At 40.8% G+C, this 24,396-nt stretch overlaps 1 non-coding gene across 1 annotated transcript; it reads left to right on the top strand.

The window, feature by feature from the left end:
* Positions 1 to 4,802: 4,802 nt before the first annotated feature.
* Positions 4,803 to 4,909, top strand: LOC111885424 (small nucleolar RNA R71). The gene has a single exon (XR_002848096.2). It is a non-coding gene; the product is annotated as a small nucleolar RNA R71 (small nucleolar RNA).
* The last annotated feature ends 19,487 nt before the right edge of the window (positions 4,910 to 24,396 follow it).

Here is a 24,396-nt window from a genome sequence, read left to right as displayed (position 1 = left end):
GTGGCGTGAGCATCTCCAAAAGTGTGGAAAACGTGCATCTTGAATATGGACTCCAAAAATAGAAACTTGGTGTAGAACTGGTTGAACATGTAAATAAACCTTGAACATGACTCGAAACTTCCATTCTTCAAAGTGGGTATTTGTAAGGAAAATTGTGACAATGATAAATTGGGTCACGTCGTGGCAGGTAACTGGCCACGTCGTGAGATGGGTTGAAAACGCGAACACCCAAATGCTGAATTTATTCCAACTGCAAGAGCGCCACGACGTGGCATAAGGATTCCCGGTCGTGGAAACTGGGCATCAGCAGAAAATGGCTTATTTTTTTTAGTGACTCTAGCAACTTTGACCAATGGCTAACTGGTTTCAGACGCTTCTATGCAAATATATTTCCCAACGATAACCTCTCTCCTAATATACCCCACACTTATCTTGAATTGTGGGTTCCGACTCACGACTGTAAGCTTCCTTGACTAGACAAACACGACTCGAAAGTTAACCTTTTATGCTCCTTAGAATTCCAATGCTAATCTGAAAAATAATTGACAACTCAAAAGAAATAAAAAGTAACATCATAGTTTAATAATGTTTTACATCACACACCAAATTCAACATAAAAAAAAACTACTCAAAAACAAAACAAAAAATAAAATCAATCATCATCTTGATCTTGTGCTCCACTTGGCCCGGCCCCATCATTTTGCAGACGCCATAGCTCCTCCCATGTCGGAAAATAAGGATACTGTGGTGGTATAGAAAGTGGTCAGGTCACACCCAAATGCAAATAAATACCCTCAGTAAGCTGGGTATGGTAAATGACATGCCCCTGTAGATTATCCAAATATGTTCCTACCCGACTCTGAAAAGGGTCGGTGGGCACTCCCTGCACATACTGTGAAGCAGCACGCTCTCGCTCGACTTCACCTCTAGCCCGTACATTCCGACGCCGCGGTCTGGCTGGTGGTTGCTGTCCCGGCTGCACCTCCTCCTGCTCGTCATCTATCGGCAGTATAACAAAACGACCCCCGATATTCACCACCGCTCGCATCACACCCAAGACTTGAATGGTCAAGTCTGTGTCCGGGAATCGAGTAAGATTCCTCACAAAGTCATGGGTCAAAATATGATATGACCTAGCCAGGCGAGTAACCAAATGCCCCCCAGTAATCGGGCTCCCAGGCCTAGAATTGGCCGCTTTCTTTCCCATAAACCTCGCCAACATATAAGGTAAATCACAGCAAACTCCCAGGGTAATAAGATTCCATAAATAAAACAGATTCTGAATGGGGACCTTATCACCATGATGCTTGTGATTTATTGAAAAAGTGATAAGACGGTGCAAAAATCGGAAAACAAGATTCCGAATTTGTGACTCACTTGAGTCACGAGTGTTGTACTCATGGTTAGAAATGCCCTGCCAGAACTATACATCCAAAGTACCCACAGAAAAATCCCACACGCATCCAAGCAAGAACGGAATGAAAAATGGAGATTGCGTCTCGACTTCCGTATAGAGCCCCATACGCCAAGCAAATTCCCGAAGACTACACTCTCGATATACACCACCCAAACGAAACACAAGTGCCCGGTTGTAGGTGAAATCAAGGGTACGTTCCTCGAAGCATACGGTTGAGAAAAACTCAACCGACAATTCCCGGTACACGGGTTCTTGAATGGCGAATAAATTCCTCCACCCATGACAAGTGAAAGAAAATTGGTCCCCTTCATAAGTCTTCGACCAATAGTGTGTCAACTCTGCAACCATTCCTACTCCACCAAGCCATCCCCAATCGATAATTGGAGCTATTGCAAACTCCCTATTATATAACCATCCAAGCCGATTCTCGTAGGTAGTTAGCAACGGCCGGGGAATGTTTTGAGGAAACTGGTACAAGGGATGTATGCTTGCTACGTCTATCAGGTTTTCCTCCTGTTGAACAGCTCGTCGTGGTCCCATTTCTGCAAACAAAAGCAAACCAAAGCAGCAAACAACTAACACATTAAACAATTTAAACCTGTTCACAGAAGTCACGACGTGGCCAGGCTGCGCCACGTCGTGGGTCGCGTCGGTCACAGATTCAAGATCGGACTATATGCATGCTGTTTCTACCAAAATCAATAGTTGGGGTTTGTTCCTATGACCATTTAAGGGATATTTTAATCTAAAATTAACCACTATATTCCACCAATTTTGTAAATCATATCAACCCTAATCATGAAAACTTGAAATTGGAAGAAATAACTACAAAATAATGAGTAAAACACATACCAATAGATTAATTGGCAAGATCTTGCAAGGAAATTGGAAGTAGAATAAAAAATTGGCTGTGGGGTGTCGATGTTCCCGTTCGTGCGGCAGTCTCCAAATGGGGAGTGACAATTATCGGTCAAAGGGTTTTAAGGAATTGGTTCCCCCCCCCCCCCCCCCCCTGATTTTTAAAGGCCACAACGTGGGGGTCTATGCCCACGTCGTGGACCTTAAGTCTGCTTCAGATTCACGTGTTTTTTATTTCGACCCACGACGTGGCTGGCTATGCCCACGTCGTGGAAACTGCCAAATGCACAATTTTAATAAACTCTAACATATTAACTAATTACTTTGCATATCATTCATTATTTAAAGGTCCCCACAACTTATTCTTTACTAATTACTAGTTATTAGATGATGAATTGATATTTTTCCTAAATAAAAGTTAAGAAAGAAAGAAAGAAAAGAGAAAAAAAATTTAAAAGGATAATGCAAACCAAACTCGGGTTGCCTCCCGAGAAGCGCTTCTTTTTCTTGGAGTCTTGAGCTGGACTCCGTGCCTCCTACGTTGAATCTTCGGAAGAGTCTACCACCCGGATCTTTTGTTCCTTGAATCGCCGCTTGTAAGCTTAAACTCTCCTTTTATACACCTTTTTTGAATTTTCCTTTTTAGCTTTTCCATCTTCTTCAAGCTTGCGATTTGTGCCCTTTGTTTGTTCCTTGCATTCCATAGCATTCTCCTCCTCTTTCCCCATCGGCTCTGTTACTCTTGAAGTGACTTCCTCTTCATCACTCGTCATTACCTCGTCCTCTTCACTCACCCAAGAAGGCGGGCTCTTGTAAGCTATGACTTCAATCACATACGAAACAGATGCCCTTGGTCTGGTCCTCTTGACTTGATGAACTGTCTTTATCTCTTCTTCCATAAGCTTTTCCAGTTCTTCTAGTTCATTCTCTTCATTAATTGTGAACACCTCTTCTTTATCTTCTTGAAAGTCACCTTTTATCCCAAAGACTTGTTGTTCATCTCCAACCCTCAAAGTGAGCTTGGACTCGCGGATATCAACTAGGGCTCCAGCGGTATTAAGCAATGGCCTGCCAAGGATTATTAGAATATCCGGATCTTCTTTCATGTCCAAGACTACAAAGTCTATTGGAAAAACAAATTTTCCAATTTTTACCAAAATATCCTCCACGATGCCGCAGGGTTGTGTCACCGAACGATTTGCCATGTGAATCTTCATTTTTGTAGCCTTTATCTTATGAATCTCCAATTTTTGATAAAACGAGAAAGGCATTAGATTAATGCTAGCCCCAGAATCGGCTAAAGCATTAACCTTCTTTTTGTTCCTAAACTCACATGGAAGAGTGAGGCGTCCAGGATCCCCCATCTTTTCTGGTGTTTCTCCCAACACGACTTTTGAAGTTTGTTCACTTAGAATCACTGTAGACTGCTTCTTTAATTGCCTTCGCGTATCTATCAAGTCTTGTAGTAATTTCTGGTTCTCGGGGGGCTTTGGATAAAGACTCGACAAAGGGGGTATTAATTGGGATCCCCTTCACATGCTTAACGAACTCCAAATGCTCCTTCTCCAGTTGACTGAGGGCAGCTCGGGTGGGAAATGGCAGAGGCGGATGATAAGTTGGACTGGGCTCAAAGGATTTTTGATCAGACTTGCGCCATGTCGTGGCCAGAGGAGTGCCACGTCGTAGCAAGCATGGTTCAGCACTTTCTCTATTTTCGATCCTTGATTTCTTAGGCTGCTGCGGTTCTTCTTCCAATGCCTCCAGGAACTCAGATATTACATCTTCTTCAGTATCGATAGCCATTACGTGAGATTGGGTCTTTACTTCAGGATTCTTTGGGGACAATTTTTCATGGACTAGAGTGGCTAGTTGACCAAATTATACTTCAAGGTTATGAATGGAGGCTTGTTGGTTCTTTATCAAAGTTTGTTGTTCCATGATGGCGGAATCAGTGGCTTCGTGTCTCTTTTCTGAAGCCTCCATAAACTTCATCAAAATGGTTTCTAGGTCGGGTTTCTTCTCGGCCGGTGACTACTCCTTTTGATAAAGACCTCGACTTGTCTGCCTATATTTCTCTTCTTTTTGCCTCTTATATTCTTCATACGGCAGCCATTCCTTCTTCCGTTTCCTCCAGTCCTCATCAAATTTATCCCCACTAGAGTAGCACACTTGAGCTCTTCTGTTCCCAAACTCATCTGTATTGCAGTCCTTGGTCAAGTGTGGACCACTGCATCTCTCTCACCCCACTCTTATCGCATGTATCGACTGGTCCATTTGTGTTATCCTGCGATCCATGTTATTCAGCATGGCCATGACAGCTGCAATTTCTTCAGTTTGGGCCCCTCCACCACCTTTGATTCCATCTTGCCTTGGGTTGTGGTATTCGCGAGAGCGTTTCGCGAATTCTTCAATTAGCTCCTTAACCTCCCTTGGATTTTTCTTTGTCAACGGTCCTTGAGAATCAAGGAGTTGTCTTGTCATCACATTGACCCCATCATAAAAGATTGACATCTCTTGCTGCACATTTAGGTCATGTTGAGGGCAATTTCTGAGCAAGCCCTTGTACCGCTCCCATGCTTCGTATAGTGACTCCCCTGGATGTTGCTCAAAGTTGGCTATTGCCTTCTTGAGTTTCGCTATCTTGGATGGCAGGCAAAACTGGTCCAGGAATTTCTCACGCATTTGAGCCCAAGTGGTGATTGTACCCGGTGGTAGTGCTTTCAACCACTCCTTAGCGGCTCCCTTGAAAGTGATGGGAAGCATCCTAAGCAAGAATGTGTTTCTGTTGACATTTGGGACATTGAAGTAATCCGCAATGTCATTGACTTCATCTAGATGCTTAAAAGCATCCTCATGATCTTTCCCGAAAAATGGGATGTCCTTCAGTGCGGTCAATATGTGTCCCTTCAGCTCGAATGTGGCAGTGGCAGGTATTGCGGGTTGGACTAAACTGGGACCCATATCTTCTCGGATCCGCTTCTTGTAAGCTCCCATGGACATCTCTTCAATCGCTGCCATCTCGTACCTTGGCTCGTTCTCGGGTTTGCTTGTGTGTTCTTCAAATTCTGGTTCGGTATCGCTTTCGGACTCGGTCTGGATGGGTGTATGATCCAAATGTTCAAGATTGCTCTTGTGCTTCGCTGATGAACTTGACTCTCCTGTCTTTTTTCCTGACTTCCTAGAAAAAGCTGACTTCAGTTCTTGTAAGGGCGTCTTTTTCTTGTGAAGTGCAGACTCGGGGTCTTCCAGTGGTGGCACCAAGTGTGTGTTTGAGCTTCCGGTCATGAACTCCTGCAACTTGCTAAACTAAAAACGTAAAACTGAACTAAAATAAGAAAACTAACTTCAAACTAAAAAAAATCTAATTTTTTAACTGTCCACGTCGTGGCCAGAGTGATGCCACGTCGTGGACTCTGAGAATAACAGAAAAAATTATTTTGCTGAAAAATTAACTTTTTGTGGGTTTTTTACTCCACAAGGATCGATCAATTTAATGCAAATAAATAAGCTAACAACTAAGCCGTTCCCCGGCAACGGTGCCAAAAACTTGATGTGCACAAAAGTACTCACTAATTTTAATATTTATAACCTAACAAACTTAACTATCTATGCACTTATAGGCAGTGTACCTAGTCAGATTACAGTATAGCTTGGGTAAGTCGGGTGTCGATCACAGGGAACGGTGTTCTAATTAATTTACTTACTATTAAATTAACCTAATTTATTAACAAATTAAATAAGGGTTTTTATCTGGTTTTACAAGATCAGATGAACTTAATTCAAATTCAATAAATAAAAACACTCTTGTTTAGTTTTGAATCCACTTCTCCCTTATGGCTAGCTAATGATTACGGATTATTAAGTTGGTTTTTAGTTGTATTAGTAATTTAGTTCTATCTTACCAATAATTGACTAATTCATGTCAAATCATGTATGTTCACACATAATTAAACACAGAACTAATTATGAATGTAAATATGCTATGTAAGATTTGTATAAACGCAATTATGGTCACAATACACGTTCTCTAGCACAGCTCAGCTTTATTTATTCTAATTGCTAACTAAGATTGGTCAATCCTAGCTCTAACAATTCAATGTTCACTAAATTATTAGGTAAACAAGTTCATGCAGTTTAATGGTCACTAAGCTACACAGAACATGCAATCAAGCAATTGGATAAACGAATAATAGCATGCTAGGTTATACGAATCAAACACAAGCAATTTTTACCAACTAAACTTAATCCATAAGCATATAGCTATTCATAAGTTCAAAGCTTCATCTAGCTAAACAAGAGTAGCTAGATTTAGCTGCTCATCATAGCAGATAAATCAACATAGCTAAAACTAATGAAATACATGTTCTTATTTAACTACAAAATAAACCTTTACTTCTTTTGGTGTTGAAAACCCTCTTCCAGAACCTTTCTTTCGTTCTTATTCGTCTCCTGGAACTCTTTTTCTTCTGCCAAAAGCTTCTCTTTTCGTAATAATCAGGAGGACTTATATAATCCTCAAAAACCCGCGCCACGTCGTGGCCAGATGTGCCACGTCGTGGGCTTCAAGCAATCCGTATCCTTCAAGGAAATCCTCCGTGTCGTGATGTTTATCTTCTGGAACACCCGTGCCACGTCGTGGGCTTGATTGCCACGCCATGAACTGAGTGTTTATCGTGAATTTATTCTTTTCTTGCCTTCCAAGCCTCCCATGTTCCACATTTTGGCACTTTTGGTCCCTTTCTTCAAAAATCCTTTATATTGACTGAAAATAACAATTTAAAGTCATAAGTATCATTATTCTAAACAAAAATGTACTTAAATATTGCCTAAAAATAAGTATAAATATGGCAATATCAGACTCAAAAGCTACGTACAAAGATGCATGCAAGCATCTATAAATACTAAACTCTAATAAATAAATCACGGATGGACAGGCCCAATCCGGATACAAAATTGGACTAAGGACCAAGCCCATGATGGAACACATAATGGACCCTACAATCTCCCCCTTTGCGTCAATTGGAGCGAGACTCTACTTTGGCTTGTTGGATCCTGCTGCAGTAACTTTCTTCGTGGTATCGAACAGACAAGGAATGATGGCAAGAATAGTTTGTCTGAAGCGAATATACCAGTGGATCATGTCATTAAAGTACTTCTTATCATCTTCAGAATTTTGCTTACACCGGTTGATGATCCCCAGAACATGCTCCAAACACGATGTGGTATAAAGATGCTTGTCAGCCAGGGCGAACAAACATTTTTTTCCTTCATTCCTGGTGAACATGACTGAGTTTCGCTTTGGATCGATCCTCCCCATCTGCATTTTATTCAAATCACTTGCAGAATCGACTGGGGTGATGGTGGGCTTCTTCCTGAATACGTTAGCGATTTCCTGATCCATCTTAACAACCTCCATGATGTAGCAAATCAACATCCTCTTGAAGTGATCTATGATCGGCCCATATTCAGCTTCATTGGTGAGGAGGATGTTATGTAGGATGATCCAATCGTGAGGATTCAGGTTAGGAAGATCAGCAAGAGAAATGGCATGTTCGGCTTTATCTGACCCCCTTAATATTTTGAACCTGACATTCGTGAAGTTACCCTCCCAAAAGGGTTTGAGGACCCGAACGTTGATGATCTTTTGTGCACTCCACGTCTGATACTGAGGCTGAGCGAACCTCAGATAGAAGTCAATAAGTTCCCTATCGACCTTCGGATGAGGATGAGGGACTTCAGCAATGTGCAGAAATACATGGAATATAAAAGCCTTTCGGGTCAGGAGCATGTCGAACTGAGAGTCAACAAAATTAACCCTGTACAAGGAGATCACTGGTTCAAGCCAGAGGATGCTGGGGGACTCGATAGCTTCTTTGATAAGCTTCTCAAGAGTCCATGGAGGGAATAGGGTTTTTCGACTTTCAAGGAGATCATGAGCCTCCTTCATCCTCCTTTCGTTTGCTTCGGCCTCTCTAGCGATCCGAGCACTCATGTCTGGATCTTATCCCTGGCCTGTTTCTTCAAGATATCAGCAATAGTTTCTTTGTCATCGTCGCCATCACTATCATCAAGAGCCTTTTTCCCTTTGTCTTGAGCACCCGAACCTGAAGCATGACCAGCCGTTGGTGGTTCGGTTGCTTTAGTTGAAGCTGATGTAGAAGTAGGAGGCGGTTGAGATTGATTATCGCCCTTTGAAGCTCCTTCTCCCCCTTGTTTTGGATGGACCACGTACTCAGGAAGCCCCTCAATTTTGCTGAGCAAAGCAAGGGCGGGAGCAACTTTCTCAGCAAGAGTTCGCCTCACTGAGTAGTTTAGGATTGGGTCGTGCGCTTCAATAATGTTTGAGAGGGCTCCGTGGACATACGAAACACAACTTGAAATAACAGCTCGCTCAGATCGAAGAGAATTAAGCTCCTTTTCAGATTGGGAAAGCTGAAGACTCTTGATCTTTAGGGCAGTTGTTTTGCGTGCAAGCGCATCCATCACCGATTTTTCTGTGGCAAGGTCTTCTTGGAGCTTGGTCAAGCGCTCCTCAACAGCTGCCTGGAAAGATTTGTTGTCAGCTTCAAGGGACTGACGAAGACTGGCAAAGTGATGCTTTTCTGTTTCAAAAGAAGTAGCCAGCTTCTCAACAATTGAATCAAACTTCGCTGCATTAGATTCAGTTGCCCCCTGTAAAGACTCCAAAAAGATGTTAGCATCATGAAATAGTTTTTCGACTTTTTCGGTCGCAGCAGCACAGGCCTTTGTGGATGCATCTATAGCAACAGTGGCAGAGTTGATAGAGGCTTCGTGTGCCTTGGTGAAAGTATCAGCCATCCCCTGAATGGCAGCTTCTGTGATATGGGACCGAGAGGAGGAGGAAGAAGCGACAAGACTATTAATTTTCTCGTGAAGTTCTTTGATGTTCTTTTTGGTAACAGGATCATCATTGTCATCATCGCTTTGAACCTGATAGGGACTGCAGTAAACAGAATCGAAGGTCATGTTTTCCCCTCCTAGAAAAGTCTCGGTTTTGGCTGAGTGATTGGGAGATGAAGGCGAAGGTGGAGATTCGGTTGTGGGAGTAGGTTCGGGTGTGGAAGTATGTTCGGTTGCAGGTGTGTGTTCGGGTGCTGAAGTAAGAGCCCCCTTATCAGATACGTTGGTTCGAACTCCAGTGGTTGTTGTTGTTGTAGCATCTGAGAAAATAGGAGGTGGTACAGGAATAGAGGTGGGTGGAATATGAGTGGTGGAAGTTATGGGGGAATGGAAATAGAGATAGTTATTGGGGGAGAAGAGACAAGTTTGGTTGTAACTGGTACCTCATGTGAAGGCGAACGAAGAGGAGTGTCGCCTCGAAACGACTCCTCTGAGTCTGAATTTTCATCCTCTGATTCACTGGAGGAAGAGGCAAGAATGAGTTTTCGTTTAGGCTGGGTTTTCCTCTTCTTCGGTGGAGGTGATTGGGTTGCCTTCGTTGGTTTTCTCTTTTTAGGAGAAGGGCCTTTTGCCCCTTTGACCACTTTCTTGTCTTTCCCTTTTCTGGTTTCTTGCCCTTGGGAGCAGGTTTCTCAGCATCATTGATGGACTGAAGCATCTCTGGAGTCAGCTCTCTGGGACCCGAAGGAAGAATCTCCTTGTAGGTCTTGATGATGCGGCTCTCCCCTGATACACAAGCATACACTGACTCGGGAATTGAGCCAACAAATAGAAACTTGGAAGGATCACTAACGATCATCTTTGTGGTGTGGAAGACGCCAATGGAGGAGAATAGAGAAGTGGCCACAATGGGAACATGATACTTGTCCATTGCCCATTTGGTTATGAGCGTCCAGGATCTGGCATAGGAGATTTCAGTGTGTCGAGAAGTAGAGGCGAGGCTTTGGATTAACTGCTGCCATAGAACTGAGCCATAGTCGAGGTTGATCCCATTGTACAACCCACAAAGAATCGTCAAGAACAGACGACTGGTGCACTCCTCTCTGATAAGCCTTTGAATAGTATCGTGAAAAAGCCATTCCACTGAGGAGGAAGACACGACTTCTTGAACTTCGTGACAGTGGTAAGGATTTCAGTGTAACCCATGTTGTAAAACATGGAGAATAATTGTCCCATAGAAATCGAATCAGGGTTAACCCTCGACTCATCAGGTTCAAACCCTAGAAGCGAGCAAAAGCGTTGTTTTGAGATGGAGGTTTTGGTATCAAGGATGTCGAAGTAGATACGATTCACAGACTTATCGTTGTGAGCTGTGGAGAAAATCTGGGATAGACACTTCATAGGCACAGTTTCGACCTTGGTCAGTGCGAGAACCAGTGGAGAGTATTTGAGACACTCCACTATGGGGTACATGAAGGCATCATAGGAAACTAGGGTGAGATCAATGACCAAGCTTTGCTGGGTTCTGATTGGTAGAATGTGGGAGGTTTCATGAACAGAGGAGGAATACGCCATTGTTGAGTGCTTCGAAGAAGAAGATGAACATTGGGAGAAAATCGTCGTTGTTTGCTCTCAGAAATTTGGGTGCAGTAAAGAGGTAAAACAACTAGGGTTTTACCCTTTATACCGTGTATATAGGTGAGAGAAAAATTCGCCTCCAAATCCTCTTGAAAAGCGAATCGGTTCCTGAGTTGATTGATGCGTGACAGTTGGCAACCCCGATGATTACGCATGAGAGAGAAAAACGTTTCCATTTCGCAAGCCTTCCCAACAAATACCTTTTTGAATTCTTGAAACCTTTAGTCTCCCGGCTGAGTCATCATCTTTTCTTTAAAATGAGCTGTCGTCGTTAAATAAAAACAAACACGTAGATAAACCACAGCATCCCCTTAGGAATATAGCATTAAAAACCGGAGCTAAAAAAATAGCTTGTAGTGAACCAAACCAGACTTTTGGAAAATCAAAAAGATTTTCGTGCATAGAGTGTCAAAGATGAGGAAATAAAGCAACATCTATGTGGGAATTTGTGATGTCAATATAGACATGAAACAGTGGATCCCGGGCACGAATCTCTTCCTTCAAAGTCAAGAGAGACTTTAAAGTGTCTGTGTGGATTCCCGTTGAATTACGATCAAGCACTTGTTAAGAAGTGTTAAAAGGCATCTTTTGATGAGGCTTAGAAGGTGGCTTTGCTTCAGTTCAGAATTCCAGATCTTGACATAAGATAGAAACCGAATGAAGTACTTGTGAGACCAATGTGGTCTGTTGAACAAGTAGGTTTGGACAATATTTAGTGACTTGTTGGAAATGTTTGGTGTGAAATCTCAAAAATAATTTAAAACTGGATTCGATGGGAAGAAATGTTATGGTGTTTAACAATTTCATAAGAATCACAAAAAATAGAGATTTCATGGTACAACCACTTGGGTGGTTTCGTTAATTTATGGGTGAAAGCTATAGCAAATTTAATTGTTCACCGTCAATGCATAGTGGGTATTGAATTTTGGGTTTCACTTAGCACGTAGTAACACGAGGCTAAGATCATAAATGCAGAGATTGTGTAACCATAAACATCAGTGGTTATATCTGAGGGTCTCAAGGGTTACATTTATGAGTTGAAATATGATGGAGAATAATGTATGAGGTGTTGTAAAGAAATCAAAGTACCTCTGCTATAAAAGGAATGACCAAGCAGAAAACTCTTAACTCATATGAGAAAGGAGTAAGGTAGCTCATGATTAGAATAAATTTAGCAGCCTACTTGGGAAGACAGGGTTTGTATATACCCAGTCAATAATGCTTTATTCAAAATCAGTTGAGGCTTTGGATAGCATGCAGCAACATGCTTCTAGGGACACTTAGCTAGTATAAAGTGAGAGAAAGATACCTGCCCCATCGATATTCCAGAGACTGTTAACATAAATAGAAGTAGAGACAAAAGAAAGACAATATTTTTGGAATTTTGATATTTTTGTAAAGAGAAAAACAAAATAATCCACAAAAATTTTTTTGAACCGAACCAAAAATGGACCGAACGCTCGGTTCATTTCGGTTTCTTAAAAAAAATTATTTTTGGATTTTTGGAAAACAATTGTAGAAAAGTATACAACCAAAGATAACACCTTTTTGAGATAAGCGAAAACAAGTGCAGTGGGACCGAACCCGAAATAGACTGAGAGTTCGGTTCATTTTGGTTCCCGTGTGAACCGAGCCCGAAATAGACCGAGCGTTCGGTTCATTTCGCTTCCAACTTTTAGTTTTGAGAAGGTGTTTTTGGATCTGACTCCGATTCCATCATACCTAGGCCTTGTAGGATTTTGTTGAAACTTGCTTCAGGAAGAGCTTTGGTGAAGATGTCGGTCAGTTGATCAGTGGTTCGAACAAAGTGAATTTCGACATTTCCATCTTCCACGTGATCCTTAATAAAGTGATACCTCAGTGCTATATGCTTGGTCTTGGAATGTTGCACTAGGTTATGACATATCCTAATTGCACTTTCTGAATCGCAATATAGTGGGATCTTTTTCATATTGAGTCCATAATCCCGGAGTTGGCTTTGGATCCAAATCACTTGTGATGTGCAGGAGGCGGCTGGAATGTACTCTACTTCGGCTGTAGACAGAGAAACACATGTTTGTTTCTTAGATTGCCAGCTAACCAACTTCCCGTCGAGGATTTGGTAGCCTCCTGTGGTGCTTTTTCGGTCTAGACCACATCCTCCTAAGTCTGCATCTGAGTAGGCTTGAACAAAGAAACCTGAGTTTGAGGGATGCCAGAGACCGAGAGAGGTGGTTCGCTTCAAATACCGGAATATATTCTTCACTGCCAGCATGTGTGGTTCACGAGGATTTGCTTGAAACCTGGCACAATAGCATACTGAAAACATTATATCGGGCCTGCTAGCTGTGAGGTACATCAGGGAACCAATCATTTGGCGATATAGCGTTATGTCGACTGCTGGTTTTTACAAAGATGGTGTGAGCTTGGTGCCGAACGCGATAGGGACTTTTACCTTTGAGTCTCCCATCAGGCCGAATTTTGCAAGGAGAGTCTTAGTGTATGCTTCCTGGTTGATAAAGATGCCTTCGGGTCCCTGTCTTATATTTAAACCAAGGAAAAAGTTAATCGGACCCATTGAGCTCATTTCAAATTTAGTCTCCATCAACTTCCTGAATTCAGCTGTTAGGCTAGGATTCGTGGAGCCGAAGATGATATCATCGACAAAGATTTAAACGATCATAAGGTGGTTACCTTCCTTTTTATGAAAGAAGGTTGGGTCAACCGAACCTTGTTTCAATTTAGACATCTTTAAAAACTTGGTTACTGTTTCATACAATGCCCTTGGTGCTTGTTTTAGACCATAAACTGCTTTATCCAAGATGTAGCAGTGATTTGGATGCTTTTCATTTACAAAACCAGGAGGTTGTTCCACGTACACGGTTTCATCAAGTTCCCCATTCAGAAACGCACACTTCACATCCATCTGGTAGACCTCGAAATTCTTGTGAGCAGCATAGGCAAGAAATATTCGAACAGATTCTAGCCTTGCAACCGGAGCGAATGTCTCTTCATAATCGATTCCTTCTTCTTGGCAATATCCTTTCACCACTAGTCGAGCCTTATTTCGGATCACATTTCCCTCCTTGTCCATTTTGTTTCTGAACACCCATTTGAGACCGACAACCGAGGCATCTTTTGGTGTTGGAATGAGTCTCCTGACCTTATTTCTTTCTAACTCATTGAGTTCGTGTTGCATTGTCTGAACCTAATCAGAATGATCGAGAGCAATATTAACGGTCTTCGGCTCTATTTTGGAGATGAATGAATTAAACTTGCAGAATTCTACTTTGGAGAATAGAGCAGTTTGCTTCGCCTTCAGTTGTAATCGAGTTAGAACCTTTTCTGATGCATCACCCACTATTTGAGATACAGGATGATCTCTGGTCCATTTGGTGAGAGGAGGATAATTTGGATCATAGGATGGATTCAATTCAGCATTTACCATTTCTTCCAATTCTGACTGAATATCATCATCATAGTGCATATCGGAATTCTCCCCCTCGACAGATGATGAATCATTTGGATGTGAACCAAAAAATCTTTCTTCGACTGGGCTTTCGGGCTGATCTGGACTTTTGGGGTTGTTCCGGACTTTCGGGTCTGGATGGGCTTTCGGTTCTGACAAAGATTGGATTCTTCCCCTTGCCATTAGTATTATCGTCAATTGAAACGGATGGACCCTCCCCCTAGAAATGTGAGTCTTGTCGATCAGAAGAGAATTGATTCTCCCCCTCGACCAAAGTATTGCTCTAAGGAGGTTCGTTTCGAACTGGTTCTTCTTCTCCCATTTGTTTGGCTGCGTCTTCGATAATCTTCTTAAGGTGATCCATCTTGTTGTCTGCTGCTGTGGCCTTAGAGTGAGTAGCCTTCTCAGGTTCATCAAATAAATCCATGAACAGGTCAAAGAAATTGACAATTGAGGCTGTGACTTGACCTGTCTGAGAGAAAATCTCTCCAATTGCTTCTTCGGTAGACTTCAACTTCTTGATGTAATTGTCATCGAACGTTACGTAATAGTTTTCTTCAATTCGTTTAGAACGCTTATTCAAAACCCGGTACGCCTTCGAAGTAAGAGAATATCCCAGAAAGATGCCTTCATCGGCTTTGACATCAAATTTGTTACGATGCTCTTTGGAGTTGAAAATGAAGCACCTTGAACCGAACACATGAAAGAACTTGACATTCGGCTTTCTGTTGTTGATAATCTCATAGGGGGTGAGGGAGAAACGCTTGTTGAGATAAGATTTGTTTTGAGTGAAACAGGCTGTAGCAATGGCGTCTGCCCAGAAATATAGAGGAAGGGAGGCAAAACTCAACATGGTTCGGGCCGCCTCACACAAGGATCGGTTTCACCTTTCGACAATTCCGTTCTGTTGAGGTGTATAAGGGGCTGAGAAATTGTGACTGGTGCCTTTTTCTGCTAAGAAATCTTCGAATTCTTTGTTCTTGAATTCCAATCCATTGTCGCTCCTGATGTTTCGAACGACTTTTCTCAGTTGCACTTCGATCTGCTTGATAAAGATCTTCAGCTTGGGAGTTGCCTTAGATTTGTGCTTTAGAAAGAATACCCAAGTAAATTGTGAGAAGTCATCAACAATAACAAGGATGTACTTGTTACCGCCAATGCTCTCGATTGATGATGGACCACATAAGTCGATGGGCTTTGGACAACAGACATATGGCTGGATTCCCTTTGATCGGTTTGAGATTCAGAGGGAACATTTCACCTTTTCGATCTGACTTGAGAATGACTTTGTTGGATTTCTTCTCTATTATCTCTGAACCTTCGTCATCGAACGATACTTTGAGACCTATACCTCCCACCAGTTGAGACAGACCGATGAGGTTATGCTGCAACCCCTCTACATAAGCTACCTTCCTGATTGTAAAGTCTCCATTGGTTATCATCCCATAACCCTTTATTGTTCCATAGGAATTGTTACCAAACTTGACGTTACCACCGTTTTGAAGGGACCGAAACTCCCTTAACTCTTCCTTCCTTCCTGTCATATGACGTGAGTAGCCACTGTCTATGTACCATCCTTCGTCGAACTGCTCGTCACTTATAACCTGCAAAAATTAAGCAGATTTAGTAACCCAAAGTTTCTTGGGTCCACGTGAGCCTTTTACAGAAACAGGAATAGTAAGAGAAACATCAACAAGATAAGTTCGTTTTATTAAGGTTGTTTCATCTTTCCTCTTAATAGTAAAAACTTTGATTTTATTGGAGTTAGATGCAGGTATTTTGGATTCAGGTTCGGGAGTTTGGATTTTAGCTTGCTTTCGGTTTTCATCTGCTGAGGAAATCTTACTTTTTCCTTTCAAATCCTTCTTCGAGTGTGAGCTTGGTGTAGGACGAGAATTAGGCTTAGAAGTAGGATGAGAGCGAGAAGAATTAAAGGAATAGAAATTAGAATGAGAATCTTTCCTGACTCGAGGTTTGAAATGAACCTTTCGGTTGTGATCATTTGAGGGACCAAACCTGGACCTTCGGTTGCTATTTGTTGATGGACCGAAACTGGCTTTTCGGTTGTTGTTTGCTAGACCGAAACTGTGTCTTCTGCTGTAAAAGCTTGATGGATTGAACTCTGGTCTTTGTCTATTGTTGTTTGGTGGACCGAAACCAGGCTTTCGGTTGTTGTTACTTTCGGGACCGAACTTATCTTTCTGGTTTTGTTCTTTCCGTGGCCCGAAAGTCTTCCTCTGATTCTTTTGATCCAATGGACCGAAGCTCCTTTTACTCTTGTTTTCTTCTCCTTTTGGCTTGGAGTTTCTATCAAAGTGAGTATAGTGAGGATTTTAGGAGCGCCAAAATCGCTTTCGCTCTGAGAGATTTTTCTTATATCTCAGATTTCTCTGCTGCTTTTGATTTTTCACCTGTTTCGGTTGCCTGTGAATATTTGCCTTTTGTTTCGGCTTCTGAACAACTGGTTCACTTTCCATGGAAGAGGTTTCGCTTGTTGAGGAGACGCATTCCATTGGAACCTCTTTTGTGCCACTAAAACTGGGCACGTCAAAATTGGTAGGTTTATTAAGTGGTTCTGCCACATATCTACCTTTGACTTTCCATGATGTTCGCTCCGATAAACCAACTGTTTCGTCTGCATTGTCTATCGGTGCAGACCAGAAAAACTCATCACAAACATCTGCATTATCTTCATTCACCAATGCAGAGAGTTCGGCTATCTGATGTTCGGTTACTCATGTGACCTTATAAACCTGATTGGGAGTGGTTCTTACCTTTTGGTAAACAACGGCCTTCTCTTTAAGGATTGGGGACTTATTTTTGGATAGACGAGCGAATTCCACAGAATTTTCAGAAATCAGGTTTTTGTGGTTTTCAGGTTCGCTCCTAATAAACTCGGAACAGTCAACCTCATCCTTTACATAGATTTCACTCATGTCATCGTCCTCATTAAGTTCAGATATTTTTCAACATCAATTTTATTTTCTGAACTTAATTTGGTACTCAATGAGTCAAATTTTTGTATAGTTTCGGCTCTGAGTTTCAACCTATCATTTTCATCCAAAAGATTCTTAAGCATGTCCTTATGGTCTTTGGACTTTATAAATGATTCAATTTTGTCCAGACCAAACATATAAGTGGGATTTACATCATCTGAAGATACAACACTTTCACAGTTGTATGCTTCAGCATCGATTTCATCCTCCTTTAGCTCAAGGAAGGGCAAAATCATGCGATGTATCTTCTGGCCTATTTCACAGTCTAAATGCAGTTGAGTAATGTTAGTATAAAGTCTTTTTGCAATCAAACAAAAAACATTTCTCTGTTTTAACAATTTAAGATTGTCTCTTTGCAAATAGATATTTTCATCCCTGGATTTAATCAGCTCCAACTCCTTCTGCTCAATCCACATTCTTCGCTCCTCACTCTTGGATGATACCCTGCTTATTTGGTCAGCTAGATTAGAATTCGTGACCCATGTTTGAGTTAAACAACTATCTAGATTTGAAATTCTTGAATTCAATTTATTTAATTCTTTTTCATATGATGTTTGTGGAATTTTAAAAGAAACAAAAATGGATTGTACCTTCTTGATCAGTTCATTTAGTTCACTGATCTGCACACTGAGAGGCTTCGCTGTGAAGCACACGTCCTCTCGCTCCTTAGCCACTTCGTTTCCACCATCAATGTTGTATCTCCTCATCTAGGATACATCTGTAACCATCAAACATCTTCCACCAGCATCGCCACTCTTCGCCACATAAGCCTTTCCATGAGTAGGCTTTCTCACTTCATCATCTTCTGAGTCGGTCGACCACACTTGTACACCACCGAACTCATCATCATCAACCGAATCCTGCACATCAAGAGCATTCATAGAGGGATTAGTAGTAGCTTTTTTCCTTTTAATCTCCTCCAGTCTTTTCATGAGATTTGCTTCTTCATCCTTCTCCTCATCTTTCTCTACCATTTTCTTCAACACGCAATCTTTTGCGTAGTGATTTTTCCCTCCACAGTAAAAACAACTGACACCAGAATCAGCATCACCCTTCGCTTATTTCTTTGGTTCTTCAACCTTCGGCTCCTCTTTCACTTTTTCAGAGCTATAGCTTCCCTGCCAATTTCGGTTCTTATTGGTAGGAAACTTCTTCTTGATGAACCTCCTGGGATTTGACACCATCATTGCATAATCTTCAGATGTCAGATCATAGTCTCCTAGATTCAGATCTTCTTCATCTTCTGCTGCACTCTTACCTTTCGACAGAAGGGCCAAAGATCCCAAGTTTGAAACCATGCTCTTTTCTTGTAGCACAATCTTTTCCTGGGATTTCAGAATCCCTACCAGTTTCGCCAAAGAATATGATTTGAACTGCTCAATCGCTTTAACCGTCGACACAATCGCCCTCCATTCGGGTCTTAGGCCATTTAAGAAAGTGACCTTCTGTTCGATGAGCTTTCTTTCTATGTCATGTTTGATCATCTTACTGAGAAGATGATTGAACCGATCAAATGTTTGTGTAACAACCTCCTCTGGCTTCTGCTTCAACTCTCCAAACTCATAGAGAAGTAGGGTTTGAATCGAGTGCTCCAGATCTTCATCTGTGGAATACAGCTCTCACAGTCGATCCCATATTTCTTTTGATGTACCACAAGAACTTACTAACCGATATGTGTCGGATTGAAGGGCGAATCGAATTAGTCTCAATGCCTTAATGTTGCATTGGAACTTCTCCTTTTCGTCCTGAGCGACGTCCTTCACATCTTTTAATAGATCATTATACTCCTTCTGAGTTTTAATGAATCTTGAAGTGCTTGAATGAGCGAAGGGGCCAGCTATGATAGCTTCCCATATCAGATTCCCGTTATCTTCCGATCCAATAACGTAATCTTCAAAATGGGGCATCCACACTTCATAGTCTTGAATCTTGGTTGTTGATCCGATGTTGTTAGAGATGTTGATGGGATTGGTTTGAGAATCGTCCATGCTTGATCGTTTAACCTGTTATAAGATCAGACTTTGTAATACGTAATATTAGGGCAAGATGAATAATTAATGAGATACGTAAATAATGGAGTGACGCCTCAATAAATATCCATGAATGCGGAATAAACCCTAATCACGTCTTTCACAGAAGAGATGTGTATGAATTACACAGTCTCCTGCTCTGATACCAATTGATGAGTTGGAAAACTCTTTGATCGTTCAGATCTCACACAGGTTAATCAGAATAATGCAAACAGAATAACAAACAAGAGAATGAATCAAAATAAGCTGAATGATTCAATAGATTCACGCCTCAGCAGAGCTCGATAAAGAACTTCCGATGTAGAGGCTTTTAGGGTTACAATCGATTAAAAAGTATCCGCTATGAATGATCGACTCAAAAGCTATGTACAAAGATGCATGCAACCATCTATAAATACTAAACCCTAATAAATAAATCATGGATGGACAGGCCCAATCTGGATAAAAAATTGGACTAAGGACCGAGCCCAAGACGCAACACATAATGGACCCTACAATTTGTTTTAGGTAGAATTGAAATGGGGTTTTTTTCTAACATGTAGTTTAGAGTTTGTACATCATTTTAGACTATAATTCTGTCATTTTTTGTGTAACATCCCAAGTTCGGAAACAAGAAGTTGGAGGGTGCTAAGTGTAAATTAAGGAAGCTACTCGAAGAGTAGGTATGCTACTCGTCGAGTCGGAGCGGGATTGATCGCGGGCTTAAGTGGCCAACTCGCCGAGTCAGCGGTGGACTCGACGAGTTGGTGCTAAAGAGAGAAAACTCTAATCTCTAGGGTTGCACCCTATTTAAAGGACTTTATGTCCTTCCCCCAGCCTCCTAATCCCCCTGAGAGTTCCAGAAAAACCCTAATTTCGTGTGAGGCTTCATTGTTGAGGAGATTGGGACTTGGAAGAGGAAATTGTTGGAAGGAGCTTGAGAAATTGGAAGCTAGCATCAATGGGTTTGTATAGATCTGGGATCTACATCATATTTGGGCACACCTCTGAGGTAAGGAGCCATTATCTTAAGTTATTTCCTTTGTGGTCCATCCTTGGTGGTTGTTTTGGGAGCTATTTAACTTGTTTTGAGACCTATCTCGGATTTAGAGTTAGATATGGGGTTGCTACTCCAGATCTAGACTCATGATGGCCTAGAATGTCATAAAGCTTCAGTATTTGAGTTGTTGGTGAATCCCCTTTGTCTAAAACCCAAGCCCTAGTATGTTTTGGGCATATATCTCCTTGGTTTCACATAAAGTTTGCAACTTTATGTAAGGGTTAGATTGTAGAAGGGTGGATCTATGGATTGGAGCCCCTGCATGGCTCGAAAAGCTTCTGAATGGATTGAGAACTGGAGAGACTCGACGAGTCACATGGGTGTACTCGACGAGTTGTATGAACATGTGCTTGGACTCGATGAGTTGGAAGAACAACTCGGCGAGTCTGTTGAAGATTGTCTTGGACTCGGCGAGTCTGGTCGCAGACCCCAACCTCTTTTGGTTAAAGCCTTGGATTAATTGAGTCGATCGGCGACTCAGTGAGTCGGTCAGGATGGGATTCAGAGATCGTTGGACTCGACAAGTCTTGGGGCGACTCGGCGAGTTGAGTCGTATTATGGGAGTTTCTGAGTATAGGAACTCGACGATTTGTCGGGGTGACTCGGCGAGTAGAATCAACCAGGAAGGTTGACTTTGACTGAGGACTTTGACTTTGACCAAGAGTTGACCAGTTTGACTTCCAAGGGCATTTTGGTAATTTTGGGGTATTTATGGAATTGGTTGTTTGGTAGTGTTCTGTGGTGAAGATCGTATCGGTGGTCGGAGCAGCTTGGTCTTATATTTCCAGTCGGCAATTGCAGGTGAGTTCTCCTCACTATATCGATAGGGTCTACAGCACCAAGTTTGACCCTTTATCGGATGGAAATTCGGGTATTGTTTGTTATGTTATTGCTTTGCTAGATATGCATCCTGGTATTTAGGATGGTGTTATGTTAGTGACCTGGTTAAGGTTGGTACCCGGTATATAGGGTAATGTTATGCTAGTGACTGGTTAGGTCGGAATCCTGGTTAGGATGTTGCAATGTTATTGATATGTTAGATTTCATCTTAGTTTAGCATGGTTGCTATGTTATTGATATGCTAGATACATCCTGGTTTAGGGTGGTTGTTATGTTACTGATATGCTAGATACATCCTGGTTTAGGATGGTTGTTATGTTACTGATATGCTATGTGATCTGTTAGATTGTTTGTCTGGTTAAGGATTTTTATGCGATTAACTGTTTATTGTGCATATGATTTTTTGACGGGGGTTGGGTTGAGGCGGGTCCTGCTTTGTGTTGTAGGCCAACATACCTAGGACATACCGAATATTCTGAAGGCCCAGCGAGCAGTCCGGATAGGCTAAAGGCCCCAAGAGGGCGGACCAAACGTGTCGAGGCTCAGAGAGTGGACCAGGCCGACTGAAGGTCCGGTATGGGCGGACCAGACATACTGTAGACTCAGAGAGTGGACCAGGTGGATTAAAGGCCCAGTACGGGCGGACCAATCACACTGTAGACCCGATGTGCATGGTTGTTCTATTTGCGATATGTTATGAGTATGTTTGTGTGTGGTTGGTATTTTGGGGGTAACTCATTAAGCTTTCAGGCTTACAGTTCAGTGTTTTGTTTCAGGTACTTCAGGAGAACATGGCAAGGCGAAGGCGTGATCATACCACTCCTCATGTTTTATGATTTATGTGATATGGTTCTGGGGAATACTCTGATGTTTAAACTATTTTGAAAACAAATATCTGAACTTAATGTTTTAGAACGAAATAAAATGTTTTAATTTGGCTCGAATTTTATGGATGTTACATTTTGTTTAATTTTCAATAACTTACAGTCCCTGAAGTCGGGATATCAAAGCTTTAAATTTCTAGTTTTTTATGTATTTGTTTTTGTACTCCGTATTCGACAAAAAAATTAAAACATGCGTATTTCATTCGTTTGAAGTCAGATTCACATAAGGTTTTTTCCAACATGTATTTTAGAGTTTGTACATGATTTTAGACTATAATTTTGTCATTTTTAGTTTCATATTCAACCCAAAAAATTCTGGTTTTCTTGGGTTTTCCAGTTCTAGATTCACTCTATCTGATTCCACCCTACCCACTTTGATTTTTCCGTGTTTTCTAGTTCTAAACTCACTTTACCCGGTATCGTGCCCGGAACTAGTTCTTATATCGGCCTGGTTTCTGATCCTATAAAATCCCATAAACCAGTTTTCTGGTTTTCTGGGTCTGGGTTTAAACCCACTTTCATCCCTAGTTCAGACAACATACTCTTCATTGATTCGGCCATGCTTACCGAATCTACATAGGTTTTTTGGTTTTATTTTTGACTTGTTGACGACGCATGATCACAAAACAAAGAGACAATATGAGAGATGGGAGAGAACATAATATAGATACAAGATAAGAGAGAAGAGGGACAAGATAAATGAAGTACATATGGAGGAGATGGCAATGAAAGTGTGGTGAGGCTTCGTTAACAAAAGTATAACAAAGGGGTATGGGTGAAAATAATGGATGCATGAAATTTGTATTAGGTTAAAAGATGTTTGCAATAACTAAAAGCTTCTTTTTTCAAAAAATGTGGTCAAGTAGACAATTTTATGTATGCAGTCTTCTAAAGAGCAAATGCTCTTTTTCAAAAATGTTTGCCCGACTACAAACGAAGTGGTCAAAAAGATCTTTAAAAAAACACCTATTTGTATGGTGCAACAAGTAGTATTCTATCATATCTACTCCTTTTATGTTTAAAACCTTAATTTCAAAAATAATTTTTCATTCTTAATATTTATTATTCCTATGAAAAGTTCATCATCATCTTCTTCAAGAAGAGTTTTATATTTTGACGTAAATCATTGCTTCATTATAGAAACATGTTTATGATTCATCTTTAATGTGTTGATCCTCACATGCTAAAGATCATTCATTTTTATCCCAATGAATCTAAGGTCTTTTCATCTTTATACATGATTCAAAATCCCATATATATAAATGTAATGATCATGATAAATACCTTGTAAAAATGCCAAATATATGTTTGAAGTCTTTACATATGTCTATGGTATGGATAAAAAATGCAACTAATCTAAGTAATGCAAGAATGAAAACATATCCAGGGAGAATGATGTGAGACACAAACGGCAGAATAGTTTGAGGATCTACTAGTTCTATAGTAATATAAATGTCTGTCAAAGGAAAGTTCAAAGGATAAAACCTATCTATCCTTTACATGGTTCAATTATTGGGTTTTATCCGGGTAGCTTGAAAATGTTTTGGTCAATTTGCATTCATGTGAGGAGTTGTTAGAAAAATGGGTAAGCGAAAATGAGGTTTTTCCATTTTTTTTAACACAAATTCATAACCCTATATATTATTAAAATGGATAATGATTGTACATTTGTGTTCTCCTCCACGACACTTTCGTTGTAGTATATTAAACATCCAAATCGAAATCCAGATGAATGAGAATTAAACATGAAATTAAAGTAGTTGAAAGAGTTTGATGAGAGGTTTAATGGGTTTTAAACCGTCCGACAGGTGGGAGAGTGGAAAGGAAACAAGTTTATTAGGCTTGTTTCTATCAAGGTAAATTTTGGGCTTACCTAGGTTTGGCGGTTTAGAATAATCGTTTCTAGCTATTCTATCATGTTAAACAAACTTCTAGTTATAGACTAATATGTTTAGAAATGTTGTGTTAAACACACATGTCTTATCAATGTGTTGTTTTGTTGTTCATTTGTGCAAATTATCTTCCTATACAACCAACATAGAAATATTGGTAAATGAAGAAATTTTGGAAAAACCAATGAAAAAAGACCACTCATTGTATTATCCTAAACTAAAATCAGGACAAAGTCAAAAGTGACTTTGACTATCCATTGTCTATATTTTTAATCCATAGACTAAAATCAGGACAAAGTCAAAAGTGACTTTGACTATCCATTGTCTATATTTTTAATCCATAGACTTATTTGTTAGCAAACAAACTCTATAGAGGTCATAGATAAAGGTTGACCCGTGTTTTTATTTTTTTGTATACAAATTAAAAAATTCAAGATTTCTCATGATGATGAATGAATCTTGAAATATCTTTCTAGAGTCTTATGTAAAACTT

This window comes from Lactuca sativa, chromosome 9, assembly GCF_002870075.4.
Source record: "Lactuca sativa cultivar Salinas chromosome 9, Lsat_Salinas_v11, whole genome shotgun sequence".
Classification (NCBI taxonomy): Eukaryota; Viridiplantae; Streptophyta; class Magnoliopsida; order Asterales; family Asteraceae; genus Lactuca; species Lactuca sativa.
This window is presented reverse-complemented; position numbering and strand designations above follow the sequence as displayed.